We start from the raw sequence: 18,162 nt of genomic DNA on the forward strand, positions 1-18,162 counted from the left end.
AACTGGCAGAGAGTTTTTGTTTTTTTAATGATAATTCCCAACGTCAATACAGAAACCAAGAAGTGGACTTTGTCATGTGTTTCGGGGGGGGGGGGGGCAGTAAATTGATTCAAACTTTCTGAGAGGAAACATGTATTAGAAACCTTTACAAATACACATTGACCTTGGTCCAGCAATTCCACATGTGGAAATCTATACTGAGGAAATGGTCATGAATGGACCAGGTTTTGCCTCCAAAGATATTTACTGCAGCATTATTTGTAGAAATAAGATCTTCAAAGCAACATAATTATCTACTACTAAAAAACTGGTTAGGCTGATTTTGACATAGCCAGTATGTGGCATTAAATAAGATGTTATAATGCTATTTATAATGACATGAAAAGTATTCCTGAGAGGAAATTAAAAAACAGGACTACAAGCACATCCTTTACATAACTATCCCAATTTTTAAAATAATGCATGTATACACACAGAAAAAGAGAAAGAAGAATGTTCACAAGAAGTTACATTCATTTTAATTTTTCTGTTTAGCATTTGTTTGAATTTTGCAAATTTTCCACATGTAATATTTAATGCAATTCTTACATTTTGTTCAAAAGGTACATAAAATGAAATTATTTTTTATTTTTTTATTTCTAATTGCTTTAAAAGAGACTTCTGTAAAAATTTTCTTTGTGGATATAATTTAAAGTCATTCCACTATATAATCCAATCAAAAGCCAATCATTGCTTGCCCCTTTTCGATCATTTTCCCTTTTCTCTCTGTCTCTCCTGACAAATAGAGATATTTGTAGGCCTGAAGAAGTCAGAAAAATTCCTACTAATTAATCTAAATCCCAAAATAAGGAAAGACTGCAGGGGCACTCATGTGATGCCTTCTCGGTCCACTCTGAGAAGCTGGGTTTGGTTTGGTTTGGTTTGGTTTTTAATTCACTGTAAGTAAGGGGCCAATGGCCGGCCCCTGTCGTTAGCTTTTTGTGACCGTATTCTGTATGTGTTTCCATATGCAACTCTTTGCTCTCTTCAATTGGACTGGGTGGTCTTCTACCACAGCACTATGTAGACACATTCTTTTGCCGCTTCCCTGTAAGGTGTTCTGCAAATACTGATCCTGACATACCTCCTAGGGAAGATACTGTTAAGGAAAAATTAAAGAATCCCCCTTACACATTCTATGCTGCTGGTGGCACTATCAACTCACAAAATTAGCAATTACCTAGTCATTTAGAGTAAAGCCTTAAGAATGTTCCTATTCTTTGAGCTAGTAATTACTATTAGGGAAGTCTATCGTAAGAAAACAAATTTTTATTTAGAAAAAAAAAAGAAATTCAAAATAAAAAATTAAACGCAACCTAAGTCTTACTAGAGAATGACTGACTAAATCATCACTCACAGTCCCAGTGGACGCTCCATTTTGACAAAGCTGAAAGTTAAAATGGCTTAGAGTAGAAGTGAGCCTGTATGTAAGATTTCTCAGGCACCAAGAGCTGTAGGAATGCCTGATTCTCCACCCATTTACTATTGAAATATACTGTATCTGGACCTGTACTTGATTGGAAGCTAAAGGAACTATCATTTAGCTTATCATCTAGTGTTGACTATGAGAAGTCCAGAAAAACTAATTCATAGTAAAAAATAAATTGAGTCTTTTTCTAGGTATTAGGTATCCAATTCTTTCCTAACATCTGCTATTAAATTATATCAAACATTGCAGCCATCAGCTTTCAAGACTTCATGGAAAATAATTTTTATTTTAAGAATAAAAGCCAAAATTGGGGCGCCTGGGTGGCACAGCGGTTAAGCGTCTGCCTTCGGCTCAGGGCGTGATCCCGGCGTTATGGGATCGAGCCCCACATCGGGCTCCTCTGCTGGGAGCCTGCTTCTTCCTCTCCCACTCCCCCTGCTTGTGTTCCCTCTCTCGCTGGCTGTCTCTATCTCTGTCAAATAAATAAATAAAATCTTTAAAAAAAAAAAAAAAAAGAATAAAAGCCAAAATCAAGGAGATGCTATCAAACTAGAAATGAAAATTTGGGAAAGATGAAGTACCTCATCAGAATCTGTGATTCAGGCTCATGAAAAATACATTTAAAAAAGAACTCTAAACCTAATTGGAATGTAAAAAATAATTTACCTCAAATGATACAGAGCATAAACCTTTCAAACACTTGTAACTTAACACCAGAAAGATGATAGAGCCTATTTTTGTTCCAAGACAATAATTGCTTTTTAAGTATAAAAAGATCATAAAAATTCCACAGTGACAAAACAGAGTCCCGAAACAACTCAAATCACAGCAAAGGAGGATTAGGAGCATTGCCCATAGTACCTGCAATGACTGCTCAACTCCAGAAGTGGGAATGAGAAACATAGATCTAAATATGTAAGTTGTAAGTACATATCTCATTAGCAAAATAATATCCTGGTCCCAGAGGAAATTTTTGGCAGAGACATAAGGCATGCCTTTAGAAGCTCCCTGAAGAAATGCCAACTACCGCTGGGGAATAAAGTGTTGAGCCCTACTATGTGCCACACCAGGCTCTGTGCTAGGCAATGGGGCACAAGAGTGAACATTAGATCTGGTAGTTACTTTTATCCTGGAAACAGACTAAAAACAGATGGAAAATCCACTTCAACTGAAATGTACAGTACGTATCTGCTAAATAAGTTTCAGGTCTTGTAAGAAAAATGACATCATCGAAGCATGGCTACAAATTTTTTCTAACAAGATGGGTCCTAGTACAAAAATACATTAAAATAATCTATTGTTGAGTTATTATAGCTCCTATTTATCACTGTTAATATCAATTAAAATAATTTTCATCTGATAATATATTTTAATTAAACAATTATATATGATGCATCTGCTCATAGTTCACTTAAGCACCACTGTATCTTTAACGGCAAAAGACTAGACTAAAAGGTAATTATTTGTCTACCTTTATAATTGTCATCATTACAAGAAAGTTATACTCCTTGAGGTTATAAACCATATCATAAACACTTTTATATACCTCTTCCAATCACAAAGAAACTCATACATACTAGTTGCTCAATAAATATTTGAGAGAGTAATCTCCTAAACTGAGTCTTTTAATCCCTGAATTTCAGTGATCAAATATCCTATTCTTTCTTAAGTTTTTTAACTATTTCCAAATATTTTGACACACCACATTAAACATTTGTAGTCTGGAGAACACTTTCAAGACTTCAGAATCACCACAAAATACATTTCCCAGGCTGAATCTAAAGGAGTTATATTAAGCACACATATAAGTTTATATGAAAAGCAATAAGAAATATTCCATTTTTGTGTTGTTTCTTGAAATCTGATCAAAATCTGAGTTTAAATTTAATTGTACAGGAAAAAAAGAATAAATTGACTTATTTCAATAAGACAGTTTTGCAAAGTTGTAAAACTGGTTCTACAGAACCTAAGATTTCATCTGTCGTTAGGGAACCTAACAAGGTTTGTGGACAAGCAACAGTGTTGAAACCTTGTCAATAAATATTTTAAATATTAAAAAATTATGTCAACCCTTGTTCTGTTCATGACTAAACTTGATACAATCAAGAAAAATTAGTTTCGGATGTGGGATACTTCAGGGATTTGAAGTAGTTTGCTAAATAGGAAGCTAAATCCAATTACTTTTCTGAAGATTTGGCAACTTCAACTGAAAACCAATATTCCAATTAACATTAGACAAATATCCAAGCTTATCCACATGTTCCAGGCATTCTTTTTGGCTAACAAGTAGACTCCATTTCTGTATTTAATTACTCCCTTATGTATGCATAGGGCCTGCATTATACTTGAGGTATATAAGGGGGAAAAAAGGAAAAATTTAAATTCTTCTGTGGTTCACTTCTACATGTACACAACCCAAATCTAACCTCCTACATAATTTTATCTTCTTTTCTAAATTAAAAAGTGCCAACACAAGTCTTCTTTTAAATATGAGATGTTATGAACTACCTGAATGGTACAAATGTCAAAGGCACTCTCTATATCACTTCACTCTACTCAAAAATTACAAACAGACAAACAGAACACAGCTTCATCATCAAATATCGCCTTTAGTTTGCCTGAAACTTAAAAGCAATTCAAATATTCTGAGCCAGATTATTTATGTACCTGGCTCCCTTACTTCAAGGGAAATTTCCGAAGTAAGAGTAGCTTCAAGGAGAAAAGATTCAGTTCATTATCAATCAGTAGAAATGGAAGAAGTAATTCTCAAGAGCGGGAAACTTGGTTAGCACAGAATATATACCTGTGGCTCTAGGTTGTTACAACATATTTCATCTTGTGTCGACTTGTGTCGACATCAAATGTCAAATTTTATATTAATGCTATGTTATCACAGAACACAATTTTTGCTGACTAGAACTTTAGAGCAAGCAATATTTATTTATTAAGAACCAGCAAAGAATATCATTATGGCAGCATTGTGAAGTGTCACACCAGGTCTAACTTTGGAAATTGCCTTCAGTTTATTTTCTAAGAGTGAAAACTTTGTAACAAACTAAAAGAATGTGTATCTGTATACAGACATGTGTGAAAGGATGTACATTCAGTAAAATATCAGCTATCTAGACCTCTGGTAATGTCATCCATCCAAAACAATAATAAGACCTGTGAGGGAGCCTGGCTGGCTCAGTTGGTACAGCATGTAACTCTCGACTTCAGGGTTGTAAGTTTGAGCCTCATGTTGGATGTGAGATTACTTAAGCAAAATCTTTAAAAATAAAAAAAGAATTATGAGGGATTAGTGGAGACAGTAAGAGGAGAATATGCCCGAACTCCCAAAATAGATTCATAAGTAAAACCCATGTCCTAAAACAAATTCACATAAAGAGCTAATAAGTTTAGGCCTCTGCTTAGCACTCACTGTTCCTAATACATATATCAAACAAACCTGGTAACCTCTTTGCTAAACCTCTAGAACCAGTAAATTAGGAATCAGCAAGGCTGTTACAAATCAGGAAAAGAAAGAAACAGAAAATAGTACCCCAAAATCCAACAGAAAGAAAGAAGTTAGATTATATATTATTTTAAGGTAGGCAAAAGAATTTTAGACCATTCACTGCAGGGATGAGCAATATTTAATGGGCTTTATATGTTGGAGGACCACCAGGCTCAGTCCTCAGACCTGTTCTCTGTTCTATCCTCAATGCTGTCCAATGAGTCATGACCCATTAGTGGTATGTGCAATCAATCAAATGGGTTATGAACATTTTTTTTTGTATGATGAGGTGGGATATCCTAGTTGAAATATATATTCATTGAATATGGAAATAGGTAGAGACTATCTCTGGTTAATTTTTATCACCCATGCCCTCACAATGCCTATCATAGGATTTTAAACATGAGTAAACACCAAAATGTCCCATAAGGGAATATATGAATCATATGGAAATCATCTGGACAGAGCATGTTAAGAGAGAAGAGCAGCACATCAGATGGTACACATGAACATTTAAAGGTGGGAGAAGAAGAGTAGCCTATGAAGATAGCAAAGAAAAAAGTTATAAGAATGGCTATACATTAAGATAGCCTGGGAAGCTTTCAAAAAAGTAAGGCAGGATGACAAAGTTAAACATGGTAGAGGGGTGCCAGAGTGGCTCACTCGGTTGAGCACCTGACTGTTGATTTCAGCTCAGGTCATGATCGCAGGGTCTTGAGATCGAGCCCCAAGTGGGGCTCCACACTCAGCAGGGAGTCAGCTTGGGATTCTCTTTCCCTCTCCCTCTTCCCCTCCCCCCGCTCATGTACTCTCTGTCTAAAATAAATAAATAAATCTTTTTAAAAAATGATAGAAAGGCTGTGTAATATTATAACCAAAAAAATATTTAATGGATTTGGCAATCAGAAGGTCAGAGGCAAGTGGCAGGGGCAAAACCACATTAAAAGTGGATGGATAATTAAAGACACAAGTAATTGGAAAGATATCCCATGTTCATGGATTGGAAGACTTAATATTGTTAAAATGTCCATACTCTCCAAAGCGATCTACAGTCAATATATTCCCTCTCAAAATTGGACTTGGCTATGAATTCCTGGATATGACACCAATAGCATAGGTAGCAAAAGCTAAAATAGACAAGTGGGACTACATCAGATGAAAAACCTTCTGCACAGCAAAGGAAATAATCAACAGAGTGAAAGGCAACCTACAGTATGGAAAAAAAATATTCACATATTATAGAAAATATATAAGGAACTCCTACAATCTGATAATAAACATCTATTAGGAGGCCATTATCAAAAAAGAAAAAAATTAAAGTTGGCAAGGATGTAGAGAAATTGGAACACTTGTACACTATTAATTGGATGAAAAATGGTACAGCCATTATGAAAAACGGTATGGAGGTTCCTCAAAAGATAAAATAAAACTACAATATGACCCAACAGCCCCACTTCTGAGTATTTATCTAAAAGAACTGAAATCATTACTTCAAAGAGATATCTGCACTCCCATTTTCATTGCAACATTATTCACAGTAGCCAAGATATGGAAACAATCTAAGTATCTGTGAACAGATAAATGGATTTTAAAAATGTGGTATATGTATATACAATATAATATTATACAGCCATTAAAAAGAAGGAAATTCTACCATTTGTGACAACATGTATGAACTTTGAGAACATTATGCTAAGTGAAGTAAGCCAATCACAGCAGAAGAAGTACTGTGTAATTCCACTTATATGAGACATCTAAAGTAATCAAACTCATAGAAGCAGAAAGTAGAATGGTAGTTGCCAAGAGTAGAAGCAGGGTAGGGTGGGAAGGGGAGGTCCTGTGCAATGGGTAAAGAGTTTCAGTCATGCAAAATGAAAAAGTTCTAGAGATATGCTGTCTAACAGTGTGCATACTGTCAACAAAACTATACTGTATGCTTAAAAATTTGTTAATAGAGTTCATATATGGGTTTTTTTAACACAATAAAAAAGTGGATAGATAAATGAAATGGAAGATGAGAGAACAGAGAAAATAAAAGTAGACAGTTTCTGAGGAGAAAAGAAAGAATGGATTACATGTAGAAGAGAAATACAAAGAGAAGTTGTAGGAGGCAGGTCTGTGACAGGATAAACTTCAGCATGTTTATAGGCTATAGGGAAGGAACAGAGAGAGGGAGAGATCAAAAACATAACAGCCAGAATAAATGATGAATAAGTTATTATTCCAGAAACTAGTAGAAAATCAAAAGGGCCAAGTGAAGGACTGATCTTGAAGAAGAGGAAGAACCCCTCATACACTGCTGATGGGAATACAAATGATTCAACACTGAGGAAAAAGTATGCCATAAAAAGTTAAACATAAATTTACCACATAACCCTGCAATTCAACTCCCAATAATCTACCAAGAGAAAACAAAACATATGTCCATATAAAGACATGCAATAAATGTTCACAGCAGCATTATTCATTTATTGGTCAAAACTGAAAACAACCCACATATCTATCAACTTATAAAAAACAAAATGTAGTGTATTCGTACAAGGGAATACTATTCAACAATAAAAAGGAAAAAACTGCTGACACATTTTACAATATGGATGAACCTCAACAACATTATATTATGCAATAGAACTAGATCCAAAAGAATACTTATTGTACAATTCTAACTATATTAAAAATCCAAAAAAAGGCCAACTTAGACAAAAAAGTAGATTAGTAGCTTCCTGGCATTAGGGGTGGAAGAGGGGATTAAGTGTAAATGGGCACAAGGGAGCTTTTGAGGATAATGGTAATGTTCTAAAACTGGTTTGCAGTAATGTTTGCACAATTAATAAATACACTAAAATTCATTAAATGGTACATTTCCAATGGATGAATGTTGCAGTATGAATGTTTGCAGTATGCAAATTATACACCAATAAAGTGTTGTTTTTTTTAAGAGAACAGGCTAACTTGACTGGCAAGTGCGTTGGCAGAAGTGGAAGTTAAGATTAGGAGTTGGGTCCCATTCTTCAGAGATCTTTGAATGCCAGAGAGACAAGTCTCAACCAGATAGACAAAGGAGATCCTCTGAAGGCCTCAGAATTGGATAGGACAAACCAAATAAAAAATACAGATAATTACATTCAGAAGATTAGTCTTATCAAATTTGTCAGATAAGAAGTTGACACATTAGATCATGAAGACCAGGAACTGTGGGCTTCCTTGAGCCTCAACTAATAAGAGCTGATCCTCTTACATACTTTCACCCTGAGTCACAAAGGTGGGATAAAAGATAGAGAGATGTCCCATGAAAATCTATCACTTCCACGGGAAAAACGTCTCCAAGAATATGGCCTTTGAGCCCATCATTCCGACTTGAGAAATCAACTGAACACGCATATTAAGTGCTGGCTAGAACCCAGTCCTAGATGAGGATAGAGGGAGGCAAAGAATCAATATGTGGGTGCAAAGGGTGGTTGGATTTTCCCAAAATCTAATATTCTGCTACAAGGGATTGAGAAATCATATAAAAGGAAACTTAAAAACAATAATATAGGGTGGTCCATCAGGGAAAATAGTGAAGTTAAATATCTATTGATTTTACTGCACAACATTCTACTAATGATTCCAAAGTAGAGTGATAATATATTTAAATCCATTTGAAGTCCAATGCTCCTTCTGCCTCGGGAGACATGGAGGAGCAGGAGCCATAACTCTGCGCTACCCTATGGCCATGGGCCACGACAAGGGCCACAAGGTGACTAAGAAGGTGAGCAAGCAGCAGCTGGTGCCTCACCAAGTACACCAAGTTCCAAGTTCGTGTGAGACATGATCTGAGAGGTGTGCAGCTTCACCCCATACGAGCACTGTGCCATGGGGTTGGCTCAAGGTCTCCAAGGACAAGTACACCCTAAGTCGTCAAGAAAAAGTGGGGACACACATTTGTACCAAGAGGAAGAGAGAGGAGCTGAGCAATGTCCTGACAGCCATTTGGAAAGCAGCAGCAAGAAGGACTGAACTCTTTCCCTCTGTATGTAATAAAGATTTTTGGAACTTGATAAAAATAAAAAATAAAAATAAAGTCCAATGTTCAAAATTCATTTCTTTTAATTAGATCAAATCACTTTTACCTATTACTACCTTGTTCCTGAATATACAGTTGAGTCTCACAAAGCATCTTTTAGAAATATATCATCTCAATTTATCTTTGGTTACATTTCGTACTTTCAAGCAACACTCAGGGCACTATTAGCCCTCTGGATATTAATATACAGGGAAACATATCAGTATTGATATAACTACTTAGCTGTTCATAGATAATCCTATAAAGATCATACATCTTTTTATTTTGTTAGGTAATATTGTAATATAATCTCTCCGGCTTTGTTTTCCATACCTGAGAGAAAGAAAGAAAGTGGGGGAAGGGAAGAAAGATAAAGAGGAGGGTTATGAGGATGGTGATCATTGTTTATTCACAATTCAAACCATTCAGAACTCCATTTACAGAAAACTAATATAAAAGGAATAATTGTGCTAGATAGGATTAAACAGGAAGATAGATAACATAAATGAAAGAAAACTCATACAATTAAAGATAATTAGAGGCCACTTAAATATTTTTTCTCTCATCACTGATACAAAAAGATAAGATTTTCATTTCCTTATAATGGGTTCATTAATAGTTTTATTGTAATATTAGAAACATCTTGTTTCTGGGTGTATCTCAAAGGACTCATTTTTTTAAAAGAACTAACAACAAATAGAAATTTTAGCAGAATAGTATGCCCCTGATTACTTTTTGTTTAGAATACTTTATTATCAGACAGATGATCAAATTTCTGAATCTGAAAAATTTGCCAAAATAAAATCCTAATACTGAATTTACAATCTAAGTAGGTATTCACACTAATGTTAGCAAGCAGAAAAACCAAATACCAATTGGAGAACATGCAGATAAAGAAGTATGCATTCAGTTTATAAAAAAACACATAAGCCCCAGGGAAGTAAAGCATACCAGATGGATATTAAAAGTAGAATGTTTTTATATACGAATAGGTCTGCTTTCCCCTTGATTTATGTACAACCCGCATTAACGTCAATTAGTGTTACATACGTAAATCCAGGGAAGCATAACTCCAATGTCATAATACTACTCTGTACTTGTATATCTTGTTTGAAAACTAATTCAGTTTCATAAAGCCCTGTTACTTAGATCACTATCACTAGCGTCCACCAAACAAATGTTGACCGGCCAAAAACACACCCTAGGCTGGCACGAAATGACCCTAAAGGCCCTTTTGTTTCTGAAATTCTGAATTGAGGGAAATTTAAGATTCTAAGTCCGTTGCCTTAACCATTACGGAGATACAATAAATATTTATTAAAAATTTTACTAGAAGATAAGCACCATGCTGGATGCTACTCAGACAGGTTCTAAGGGGTCCAAAGATAAAAGAGAAGAAGCCAAGTGACATACTCAAAATCAACATAAAGAGCTAGAACTAGGACCCAAGTCCATTGACACAAAATTTGATGATTTTTTTCCTTTTCTTTTTTTGTAACAATACCTGAAGGCATGGTTTATGTGAGCAAAGGTTCCTGGTAGTCCCCTAACCATCTGAGAGTACTTCCCACTACCTGCTATTCACAACCAGTGAGTGAAAATCATTGCATCAATGAAAGTCTTACCATAAGCTAGAATTTTTTTTAATGTTTTTTTATTATATTCTGTTAGTCACCATACAGTACATCCCTGGTTTTTGATGTAAAGTTCCATGATTCATTAGTTGTGTATAACACCCAGTGCACCATGCAATATGTGCCCTCCTTACTACCCATCACCAGCCTATCCCATTCCCCCACCCCCCTCCCCTCTGAAGCCCTCAGTTTGTTTCTCAGAGTCCATAGTCTCTCATGCTTCATTCCCCCTTCTGATTACCCCCCCTTTCTTTAAGCTAGAATTTAAAGGGATTAAGGGGCTGCTAAAGGGCTCATTGGTTGAGCAGTTGTGCTCCACTCTTGATTTCACCTCAGGTCACGATCTCAGGGTCAGAATATGGAGCCCAACATAGGCTCTGCACTCAGCAGGGAGTCTGAGTTTCTTTCCCTCTGCCCCTCCCCCGACTCGCATGATCTCTCTCTCTCTCTAAAAATTAAATAAATCTTTAACAAATAAAAAGTAGGGGCGGTGGGTGATTTAGTTGGTTAAGCATCTCTTGGTTTCCGCTCAGGTCATGATCTCAGTGTCCTGAGATCTAGCCCCTTGTTGGGCTCCCCGCTCATCAGGTAGTCTGCTTGAGATTCTCTCTCTCTCTCCCTCTCTCTAAATAATAAATATTTTTTAAAAATATATTAAATAATAACAATAAATAAATAAAAGGATTAGAGAAAAGAAAAAAACAAAAGACGTTACAAGAAACAATATAAAATTATGAGTTCACAATTGTCTGTAGTTAGAACCGTAATGTCTGCTGAGGTAGCCACTAGCCACATATGGCTATTCAGAGCTTGAAATGCAGCGCAAATGTACACTAAACAGTGTATTGAAGACTTACTATGAAAAAAATACAAAATATCTTGATAATTTTAATTTGATTACATGTTGAAATGATGTTTTACATATATAGGGTTAAATAAAACACATTATCAAGATTAATTTCACTTGTTTCATTTTGTTTTTTTTTAAATGTGGCTACTAGAAAACTTAAATTACATATATGGCTCATATTTGTGGTTTGAAGTATATTTCTGTAGGAGCAGAACTTATAGCCACACACATATACTGAATATATCAGGAATACACTTATAACAAACACACTTGGGAGATTACATTCTAGACTGCACTCTGACCTAGTGGAGGAAAAATTCACATTATTTTAGAAGAGCTTTGTATATTCCTCTAGTTTCACTGAGGGACTAGTGAGGTGAGAGTGAGATAGAATAAGATAACCCTCATCCTTATTCACATATCAATTAATTCAAGCTTGCCATTAAGTTATCTAATCGCTCTCTTTTGAGTGAATAAGAATAAACTAACTCATATATGGTTAAGTTCTAAACATCCAGGGAATAGAGAAATGAGTTTATAGGGTATATAGGGGAGAGAGAAAATACTTCCTTCAGAAAATACCAATGAAGACCAGGAGTTGGTGATCACATTGCATTTTTTAAAAAGTTATTATTTTTGTATATTTTGTGTATCTGTAAAATACACAGAACATAAAAATTGTTATTCCTTTTTTAAGTATATAGTTCAATAGTGTTAAGTACATTTACATATTGTGAAAAATTATTTTCATGCTTATCAAACTGTGATCACTATAATATTAAAGGAAATTGCTTAAGAATTTAAAGTCACCTAAAATCAAGTGGGTACCATTTTCAATTTTTTATATTCCTTCCACATCTTTGCACACTCATTTACTATAGATACATCTATTTCATTATTTGAAACTTACTACATACTAAATGCTACTTTCAATTATTTGAAATATTTACATTATTGCAAGTTTTTTAAAAATGAAATAATGATATGAAATGAGATCATATCAAATGGTAGCCCTACAATAAACCTAATCATTTTCTAACCATGGAAAGCTAGTTTATAGTGATTAATGTTATAAATGAACAACCTAACGGATTTATTTTTTTTCTTTGCGAACTATTTTCTTAGATAAATAGCCAAGAGTAGAATTATGGGGTAAAAGCATATAAACTCCAATTTTTAACTTACCAATTCCGTTCATCCCCAAACATTTGGCTGCAAATTTCTGTGCCCTATTTCTCACCTGTTTATTTTATGTCCTTCAGAGGAGAAAGAACCTCTTCTTAGCTCTTAAGTAGTTAGAAGAAAAACAAATGCAGCAACATCACCAAATCCCTGATACCTCCTTCTCAATCTATCAGCACATTGTTTTTATTTGCCAATGGCAAGGAGGAAAATAGGCCTGAATGTTTCATCACATATTCCTTTGTGTTATCAGCCAAAATCATGCTCATTTAAAAAGTCATGGACCAAAAAGCTCTTAGACTTTTGCGTGACTTAACATGATTTTTATACATCAATACCATACAAATAAACAAACTGGAAGGAAGTTTTAAGTACAGAAAAAGTAACAAATAGCAAACTCCAAACCACAGGATCTCTGTTTAAAATTATGCCTAATACAACCTCTGTTTTGCAGAAGAGAAAAATCAGCCAAGTGCCTTTCTAGAACACTAATGACTATCAGTCATTACATCACACATATGTCATCTGACACAAACTTTTAGATTAGTAAACATTTTTCCTCTGCTACAACAGAGGGTTAGTGCTCAAGTGGGGGGGGGGAGTACACATAAAAGCATCAAAACACAAGCCAAACTGTAGGGTAAGTATAAATGTCCCCAATTTCAATTCAGCCAATCAGTCCTGCTTTGCCTAACAAATGTACATAAAATTTTTACAACATGAAAGAGAACTTATTTTCCAAAGCTTTTCTGTCAAATGCAATAAGCATTAGAATTTGATAGCAAAGAAACTGAACTTCAGTATGAGTTAAATTAACAGTTACCTCTTCCTCTGATACTCAAGTTTCAGATGTAATATATACGTTGGGGACCTCTCCAGATTTTGCTACCTTTCTGATAGGTGTATACCCAACGAATATTGGATGATCATGAATATATACATATATACAACATGAATATGTACAAATAGTTTCCACGAATCTCCTTTTTCTTTAACCTGACTATAGTTTTGCTAAAGAAAACCTAGGATGTCTACATCCCACATGGAAATGATTAAATATGCCACATGACATACTAAAGCATGGACTTTGGAATAGATGGCCAAATATAGGTGCAATACTGAGCAAGCTGCTTAACCCTGCTTGGAGTCCCAAGCTCTTCATCCATAACTCGGGATCCATTACTGGGAACAATAATGCCATCTTCACAAGATGATTGTGATTTATATTAACTGAAGTAATAAATGAAATTTACTTAGACTCAACAGATGCTCAATAAACATGAATTTCCCCTCTCTTACCTTACTTCCTTTCTTAGATCCTCCAAAAATATATTCAGACTGACAAGGCAGTATTCCAATTGTACAAATGAGGAAATCTAGGTTTCTAACCGCTGACAAAAAGAAATTCTTGACATGGTTAATTTCTTTCAACATTATGCCTTTAAAGCCAAAAGTAAAGGTGAAAGCTCTTTCAAAAAGGAAGACTTTTTTTCCAAATTCTGGACTAAATTATTGAAATTGCAGTGGGCAGCTGGAAAATCCTCCTTCACTGGAGGATGTAAGCATCACAAGATGCTTTTCCTAGAGTGATAGTCCCAGTCCCCTCTCCTTGCTCCAGCCACAGGCTGACTTCAGGAAGGGGTGCCTGGTAGATGCCCTCAACGGGATGTGATATGATGGAAGGTAGATACTATGTAGGAAAGGCCTGCTAATAAGAGTAAAATGCTAATGTGGAAATGTGTGTTGTGGGGTTCCTAGCCAATCAAAAATTTAGGATATAGGAAATGACTTGCAGTTGAAAACGGGAGAAAAGTGGTTGGCTGACCCCCTTGTGCAGCAGAACTCATAATTATTGATGGCACATCTCAGAGCTTAGTGACCCACCTGTTGGAAGTCTAAAAGGAGGCTGGTACCCACAACATGCCTAGAGACAACTAATTGCAGAATGATATTCCTAAATGAGATAAGACTTACCACTCATGATCAGTTAACCAAGATCCCTTTCCCAGAAAGAAACCCTTAAGCTGCCACCAGAGTTGCTCTCACTGATGCCTACTGCATCACTTTTTCTCCAACTCTGGGGAACTTACAGGTGTAGTCCTAAAGCCATTCTGTTTTTGAACTCTGTTCTGTATTTCAACTCCCAGTTTTCTTACTCTACTCATCAGAAATTAGTTAGTATCCTGACAGGGCCAGGACCATCTACATTATTTGAGCGGCCCAGAGCAAAAATAGAAGGAAAAATAGAGCAAATATAGGAAAATAGAGGGCCTCTTATTCAAAAGTATGAAGAATTTCAAGATGGCAAGCACAGGGCTTTAAACCAAACACAGAGTTGTGTGTGACTGTGCAGGCTATGTGTCCATGAAGCCCACCCTGGACAGGGATAATGTGGAGCCCTCCAAGAAGACTGAATAACATATTCCATCCCCAAAACAACTGACCGTAACTAAGCGCACAAGCGAATAGTATTCAGGCAGTCTCACTAACCTGAAAACAGTACAGATGCTCATAACAACTCTTGACAAACCTAATTAATTATAAGATAAATTATCGCAGAGTTCATAGACCAAAAGTGATTATGAATAAATAATATTGTAATGACAACAAAAATTTAGGTTTGAAAATCAAAAGTACAGAAAACCTAAGTCTAAGGATTATGGAAGGGAAAAAAATTGTCTTCTAAAACATTTTGCTAATTTAGTATTATGTTCAAAAAAAAAAAAAAAGTAGGATAGATTACAAAAATGCCCACAATTCTCTACTCATCCAATAAGGAGGCAGAGTCTATTTCCTCACCCCTTTGATCTGGGTTGGCCAAAACCTATAGGGAATTAGAGACATGGCAGAGGCTTGAAGAATAGTTGTGCATTCGGACCTGCAGCCACCATGTGAATAAAACCAGGCCAGCCTGCTGGGCCAGGAGAGACATATGGCACAACGATGCCATCTAACTGTGAGCCAACTGCCAAATATGTGAGTAAGCACATCCCAGGCCATCCAGTCTCCAGCTGAGCCATCAGCTGACCAGGGACACATGAGTGAGCCCAGTGGAGATCAACCAAGCATGGCCCAGATCAACAGAACTGCCCAAGTGAACAACAATGAATTACTGCTGTTTTAAGTCACTAAGGTTTGGGGTGGTTTGCTGTAACAGTAAAATCATTAAATGATACAGGTAGTGCATTAGCTCAGCAGGAGAAAAATGGATTATGTAATAAGCAGGGGCTGAGACAACTCGCTCACCATTTTTGGCAGGGAGATTAGATTCCCACTAAATTGCATAATATATTCCAGATGGATTTTAAAAGTATATATAAAGAATGATAGCATAAAAATGCTAGAATAAATTATATGTTGATATTCATGTACTCTTGGCATGGGAAAGGCTTTCCTAGGCAGAGAAACCTTAAGGAAAAAGATGGATAGATTTTACTATATAAAACTTTTTAAAGTTTACACGTCAAGGAAACATTATCAATAAAAATAAAAGGCAAATGACAAATTGGTAAAACTTTTTGTATCTTTTATGCATGACAAAAGTATGATAAAAGATTGCCACTTCTAATATACACAAAAGAACTACCTGATACACTACTGAACAGAAAACATACAAACGAAAATCACTAGAAAACAAATGCAAATCGCTAATAAATATTGTAAAAATATTCAACGTCACAAGTAAGCAAAGAAAGATAAAACAACAATCAAATTCTCTTTTCAGATCAAAATTATAAAGATCAAAACAATAATACCTAGAAAACAGACATTTTCATATACTGCTTGCAAAACTATAGTTCAGTACAACATTTCTGCAAAGCAGTATGTGTAAGTACACACACACACGCGTGTGTGTATGAATTTTTTTTTTCTTCTAGGGATACATCCAGATGAAACAATCAGGAATTCACTCATCGTCCTGATGCCCCTTCCCTTTTGGTATCCCCTCTGGAACCAAACAACACACACAAAGGAGTGTGGGGATGCCCGAGGACACAGGATCTTCCTCATTCTTGGCTAAGGTCTAGATTTTTGAGGTTGCTAAATAGCAGAGTTTCAGAAAGATGATGTATTATTATAACCTCTTTTGTCTGAAAAAATGAATAGCACCATTTTGAGATGGCATAACTTATTAGTCAAATAAAAATGAAGACGAGTCCCCCAGAGTTGTAGTTAACATTTGTTGAGAGCTCATTCTCTACCATGCACTATTCGAAGCAATTTATGTGTTTACAGATTTCAGTCCTCATAAAAACTCCATGAAAGAGGAAGGATTCTACAGGTGGGAAAACTGATGCTTAGGAAGAGTTTTGTTTTCTCTTTGTTTGTTTAAGTAATTTGCCCAATGTCACAAAGCCAAGATTAGAACACAAGTAACCTAACTCTAAACATAGAATTCTTAACCATTTTACTAGGATACATCAGATATGCCACTTTAAACCCTAGAGCACTTATTAGCATGTATTTAAAGGAAACAATGCTGGATGTCTTACTGCAACCGTAGAAGCAGTGGCTTTCTCTAATAGGCTCTTGTGGACCAGAATCAAAGGTACCTAAACCCCAAGTCACTCAAAGATTAGAGACCTACTTCATGGGCTCACTATGTAAGCTAGCGGTACCTGCAGTTTCTGCTAAGATCTGCACAGATTTTATAGTGCTTGCCCTGGCCTTACCTACTTCTGTACCTGCTCAACTGTTTACAGGAATGAGTATACTATACAAACTAATTCACATTATAGCCAACTCAGCAATGCTTAATCATTTGTATATGAAGGACCTTGCTCTTCACTTTCAGTTTGTCCTAAGAACTATATTAGAATCCATAGCAGTTCCTAGACCACCTAATACCTGTAAGACCCCCAAACTTCCTCCAGTCCTACATTTCTATATCCTATCCTAGCCTCTCAAAGACAGGAAAGAAATTGGCTTCCAAGAGGAAGAATTCAACAATTATGTAAATAAGAAATGAAGAGAATTAGACTTTTCATGCTTCTGGACATACATTAATATTGAAAGAGTCCAATTAATTCTTATGCCACTCAGAACATGATGGGATTCAACCTCAACGATGTTCTATCAGCACAGATGTATTTCAGCAGATGATTATTTCAAATTTACTTTGGCATACATATACTTATAAAAAAAGAACAGAAAAGATTTTCTTAGTCAAGAATTTGCAGCTATAAAACTTTCTTAGCTATGACAGTTTACCTGAGTCCTCCAACTAAATTATTTAGGAAGACAGAAGAGAGCTTCCTTCAGTGGCTTTTGGGGATTTTAAAACAAACCATCCCAATGATTCATGTGCCTGAACTCAAAGGATTCTCTACCAGTCTGTTCTGTGTAAGTCCTGCCCTTATCAAAAACATAGCTTCAATAAATTATATTAGCGGCAATAAAGAATTCATTCATAGAGCAAATATTTATTAAGCACCTATAATGTGGCAAGAAACGTATCATCCTAAGAATATAGCGGTAAAAAAATAA

The 18,162-nt window shown here is 35.6% G+C and overlaps 1 protein-coding gene and 1 pseudogene across 5 annotated transcripts in view; one reads left to right on the plus strand and one right to left on the minus strand.

Annotated features, from left to right (window-relative positions):
• BBS9 (Bardet-Biedl syndrome 9) overlaps positions 1-18,162 on the minus strand; it is a 417,930-nt gene that overhangs the window by 181,192 nt on the left and 218,576 nt on the right. The gene's annotated exons all lie outside the window — the stretch shown is intronic.
• Positions 8,662-10,417, plus strand: LOC148110373 (large ribosomal subunit protein eL36 pseudogene; annotated as a pseudogene).

Source organism: Ursus americanus, chromosome 3 (genome assembly GCF_024610735.1).
Source record: "Ursus americanus isolate L20-20 chromosome 3, mUrsAme1.1.p, whole genome shotgun sequence".
Taxonomy (NCBI): Eukaryota; Metazoa; Chordata; class Mammalia; order Carnivora; family Ursidae; genus Ursus; species Ursus americanus.